This window comes from Camellia sinensis, chromosome 1 (assembly GCF_055761805.1).
Source record: "Camellia sinensis isolate YWXY chromosome 1, ASM5576180v1, whole genome shotgun sequence".
Taxonomy (NCBI): Eukaryota; Viridiplantae; Streptophyta; class Magnoliopsida; order Ericales; family Theaceae; genus Camellia; species Camellia sinensis.
Window position 1 is genome coordinate 183,026,037 of NC_138961.1, and position 6,212 is coordinate 183,032,248.

The following is a 6,212-nucleotide window of genomic DNA, read 5'->3' on the forward strand; positions in this document are numbered from 1 at the left end:
GGCGTTGATGTCACAATGTGAATGTTTACATCATACTCCATCACAGTATTGAGTGAAGTTTGGGGGTTCTGACATTAATGTAAACATTCACATGATGTGAATGTTCACATCAGTGTGTACTACTCTAAGTTTACCCAGTACTCAATAATAATGTGAATGTTCACATCATCCATGTTTGAGAAATAAATTTCGAACACGACAACAGTTACTGGCCAATGTGAATGCTTACATGGGTGATCACATTATGTTATAATTTGCTAAAAATCAAAGGGGGGGAACCAACAGCGCCAAACTACACCCAATAACACAAACAACTTGGGTATTGATGTCACAATGTCAATGTTTATATCATACTCCAGCACATTGTTGAGTGAAGTTTGGCGGTTCTGACATTAATGTGAACATTCACATGATGTGAATGTTTACATCAGTGTGTACTACTCTAAGTTTACCCAGTACTCAATAGTAATGTGAATGTTGAGATCATTCATGTGTGCAAAAACAAATCCAGAAAACTACAACAGTTAGAGGCCAATGTGAATGTTTACATGGGTGATCACATTATGTAATAATTTGCTAAAAATCATAGGGGGGAACCAACTGCACCAAACAACACCCAACAACACAAACAAGTCCAACATTGATGTCACACTGTGAATATTTACATCACATTCCATCACATTATTGAGTGAAGTTTGGGGGTTCTGTGGACATAAAAAATGAACAATATCAACAGTGATAGTAATATGAACATTCACATCATCATACACTGATGTGAATGTTCACATCATTATACACTGATGTGAATATTCACATCAGTGTCTACTACTGTAAGTTTAGCGAGTAATCAACACTAATGTGAATGTTCACATCATATATTTTTACAAAATTAATTCCGAAAACATCTATGTTTACAAATTCAAATCCGAAAACCAGAAGATGTATGTATACATCAATGATGACATTATGATTGAAAAGCAGAAGGTGGAATGGTATTGCTTACTTTTGTTCGTCATGGTTGGTGGGTATGGATCACACTCAGTGGATTAAATAAACTCAATGGGGCGACAAGAATCTTCGAACGACGAAGCACCCTCCTTCCGATGTGAAGCTTCGCAGTGGTGAGACGAAGAGGAATCTAGGGTTACTGGAGGCAATATCAGTATCGTTTCGTCGATTGAGTTCTTGTTTTGGAAATTTTGTGGATTGAATATTTCGAATAGGAATGGGTTTTTGCAGAGTCGGTTTCACGCGGGAGAGGCGAAGAGGGTTATTTCGTCCTTTAACAATTAATGGACCTAATGGAATATTCAGAAATAGTTTGGGTTTTATGGAACAAAACAGTTATAAATAGGATTTATCAAAAAATGGCCCATCTTAATAATTTGAACAAAATTATTTTATTCAAATATAAATAATTGAACAAAATGTAAAAATTCAACTCTGGTTATCCGAACACGACGAACAAACTCATCTTCTCAATGTACAAACGACATAAATAAAAAAGCAAAAAATTAAGTCATAAACTAACATTTTCAATGTTTAAATCAACGTTTTCAATGTTTATATTGGAACCAACCATCTCAGTGTCATTCATGGTGTGTAAATCTTCAAAACTAATTGATTAAATCTTCAAAAGCAATAATGTTTGGAGTTTGAAAAATAAGTATAATGGAGAAGAGAATAAAGTGAGCTAATTGATAATAAATGATATCATGAGTGTATGTTAATGGTGAAGATGATGCAAAAAATACAATACTAAACCCTAAACCCTATACAAATGAATTTTGAATATATGAATTTTTAATATATGTTAACTAGTGGATGACCCGTGCCTACGGCACTCCAAGTTTAAAAAAAAAAAAAAAATCACATTTAAGTTAATACACTTTTGACCAATGAAAAATAAAAGTTAAGACAAACTAATGTAGCGCTTCCATACTGGTAAAAATTCACCACATTGTAGTTATGATCTATTCAATCCATTAATAATTCTTCATATTCAAGGTTAAACTCTGTGTCACAGTGAATACGAAACTTTCAGTATACACATAATTCTTCATTTTTAATAATTCTTCATATTAATAATTCTTCATTTTTAATTCCCTTGTCCTTTTACTTTGTAATTACAATATGAAATCAAGAGAGATTTACTTAATACATATAGTTCATGAATTAATTTGAAACCAAAAAATAAATAATCATGCATTCTATATGTATAGCCTCAAGTGTAGTCCCACTTTAAACTTGGTTCAACATCTCTATATGCATTTTAGATCTGATTATTTCTTATTGCCAGTTCCACACCACCATAAATGCATGATGCTGAAAAAATATCAAAAGATCCATTTGCAAATCCAGTTGATCTTTCAAAGGGAACTATAGTCTCACAAACAAATATCTTTCAAATGGAACCATTAGATCTTTTTACGTTAAATAAATTCATTCTATCTATTACATACTCATTCTATCCATTACATTATACGCATACATATGTGTATGCATTTATAGGATTTAAAGAAGGAATGATAGTAAAAAGAAAAGGCTTTTTACGTTAGATACGCGTTGTCTCCCAATTGTGCAATCCATGTCACCCACTTGTATATTCCATCACCTAACAGCCTGTAATTCAAGTGATGAAAATGAGCAATAGAAGGGAAAAAAAATAAAATAAATAAGAGAATTTTAAAGAGTAGAGAGTGGTATTTTAAGAAGAGCCATTTGAGGAAGTAGTGCTTACATACAGGCAAAGAGGAAAGACTAAGTGGGTACAGTGGCTATTGGGCATGTCAACATCGTTAATTCCTCTGTATCAGACTTATAAACATCAACCCAACTTCAATTTCGGTGTCTGATGTTACATGAGAGAGAGAGAGAGAACTTAGCCATTCAAAAAGCACCCAAATAGTTATTACTCTATAATTTTTCTGAAATCTTCTTGTTGCTCCATAATGGCACATTAGGAACTACAAATTAAAAATTGAACTGATATTTGAACTGAACATCCAGTGTCATCGCCTAGATGTTAACAAAGAAAATTTTGGAAGAAGAAATGATAAAATTCACAAATTACAATTTAACGATCACCTTAATGATAAAAACTTAAATTCCACTATTTAGGAAAGATTTTGTGATGTTCAAATTTATGATGAACTTTGTAGTGTTTATGGTTATAACCCATGGTGGTTTTTGTTATAAAATTTTGTGATGTTTAATTATAAATTTAAGTGGCCTTAGTTATGAGGATTTATGATATTTTTTTAAGATTATGAACTACTGTGATTATAACTTTGGATGGATATCGTTAAAAAAATTTAAAATATATCCTTAAAATATATTTTCCAAAATCAAAATAAAGAAAACTTATTGGGTCATTCTATCAAACACTCGCAATACATGACTTATTGGGTCATTCTATAAGATGAATAAGATGAAAAAAAAAAAAGAACATGACAACACACTAAGGGTTAAAAAATTGTCTGACCCAAAACAGAAATAAAAAAACAGAGCTGTCTAGATTAATATGGTAAAAAAGACCCAAAAAAAAAAAAAAAAAAAAAGAACGGCAAAATAGGCAACCAAACCAAACCTTCCCAACCAAAACAAAAAAATGTCTAGATTAATCCCCAAAATATTGTCCCATTTTGATACAAAAAACTGACTAGATTAATCCCCCAAAAGCTATCTAGATTAATCTCCAAAAGTGAGAGAAAACAACAAAGAAAATCAATAATTTATATATGATTAAACAACAAAGAAAAATTCTTTACCTCTGTGGATTTGGAGGAGAGTTCGCACATCTGACTCTGGTCTTCGGATGATGGAGAGAAATTCTTTACCTCTGTGTTGGAGCCACGCCAGTTGTAGAGCTCGGATTCGGCCAGCGGTGAAGTTAAAGATTTTGGGGCGGTTCAGAGGGATTGAGATGGGTTTGTTGGGGCGGTTCAAAGGAATGGATGAAGAGAGAAGAGGGATTGAGATGGGTTTGTTGGGGCTTGGGGTGGTTCAGAGGAATAGAGAAATAGAGAACATGAAGAGAGTAATGTAGAGAGAGAGAGAGAGAGAGAGAGAGAGAGAGAGACGTCTGTGTTCAAAATTTGAGGGCGAGTGTTGAAAATTTGAGAGTGTGTGTGTGAGAAAGAGAAACTATAAGGTGCTTAGGCATTGTGAGCCATTGGATTGAATTCAATCTAACGGTTCATGTATTGACAAAGGGACAAAAGTCCTATCAGAGTAAAATTCTGAGCTTCCTTATTATATAGATATAAGATTGGCACAGGTTTTGTTAGGCATGGCTTTCTTAGACATGGTTTCTCAATATATATATACATATTGGAATCATACATAAAGAAGGGGTTTGGGGTTTGGAATCATATATACATACATATTGGAATCATATGTATAGATATATATACATCCATAATCATATATAAAAATAAAAATAAAAGATTAATTTACCTTGTTTGGATATGAAAGGTCTTAAGGAAGTCCACAATGCTTCAGACTCAATGCTTCAAACCTGTTGTCAATATTATTGAAACAAAAGATTATTGAAGATTATTAAAGATATTCAATTCATTAATATTTTGAAAGATTATTAAAACAAAACAAAAGATATCCAAAGATATCAAAAGATATTCAAAGTTCAGATTTTCATTTGGCCAATTGTTAGCTACTAATTAATGCTTGGTTTTTTGTATATGAGTGACATTTAATAAATCGTAAAGGTTATTTGTAAATCAAATTTGAATGTTATCAAAATGCTATACAAACTAATAAACGGGTAGTACCTTTGAGTAATAAAATAGTACCACTATTACTACTAATCAAACATGCCCTAAGTGTCATTCAAGGAAAAAAAAAAGAAGATTAATTTAACTCCTATCTATTTTGGTTAAATTTGTTTGCGAATAGGAAAATTAGCTAAAAAGCCAAAAACAAACACATAAAATCAACTCATTCTCTCTATTTAAAAAGCCACAAAAAATAAAATAAAATTATAGACTTGTATCACATACATACATACATACATACATACATAAAATACAATTATAGACTTGTATCCAAAGATAGAAATATAAATACTAAAGAAAAATCAAAACTCAGTTTTCCATTTTCCCCATTATTTGTAATCAAATTCAAATGTTATCAAAATGCTATAAAAACTAATAAATTCAAGTGTTATCACAATACTATACAAACTAATAAATAGGGGTTTTATGCCCGTGCCTGAATGCACTATCTAATAAAATTCTTATATTACAATCTATGTGTTGTAAAAATGTTAACAACCATAAAAATGTTTTATGAAAAGTGTCTCAAAGTTGTGATCAAACAACCAAAAATGTTTAGGATCAATCAATCAACCAACAAAGGCTAGATGATTTTTCGTAAAACTTTTAAGAGAAATTATGTATTATGTAGCATACCCAAACAAATATAGCCCTGAATAGTATATCAAAAAAATCATAGGAAGACCATTATATCAAAAGTTACATTGATCACAAATAGTTCTAGGACCATCTCAGATGAAACAAACAAATTTAGATGAGTAAACCAAACCAAGCCTTATGCAAATAAAAATGTACACAATAAAATAATCAATTTCAAATTAGTTTAATAAAAATTAAAATTAAAATTAAAAATTAAAAATTAAAAAGCCATTGCCTATTTTGAAGAGTGATTGTGGTCAGCCACCATGACAAAATAAGAAGACACTTACACACAAATGCAAAAAATATATTATTGAAGCCCCAAACACTTTTCTCATGTGTGATGGCATTTTTTGGTGCCCAAAATATTAGAGTGATTTCATGTGGACAATGACACTTTTTACCAAGAAAGGTAATATATCTTGTATATAAGAATAGCTCTATCACATTTTCTCTTCTTCTTTTTTCATCTTGTCGCACTCAAATGCCTCTCCAACTCACAGAAAATAATGCAGTGGAATGGAATACATCTATTGATCCTCCATAGTCATTCTATTTTGAGATATTTAGACAGCAAATTTTGTTTCATAAAGTCAAATAGTCAACAAATAATTTCATAAAAATAGTACCACTTTGATTAACATGTTAATAAAATTGTACCATTAATACTATTAATCAAACATGCCCTAAGTGTCCTTGAAGGAGAAAAGGAAAAAAAAATAATTTTAATTTAACTCCTAATAAAATTAATAAAATTCAAACTAATAATAGATTAATTTA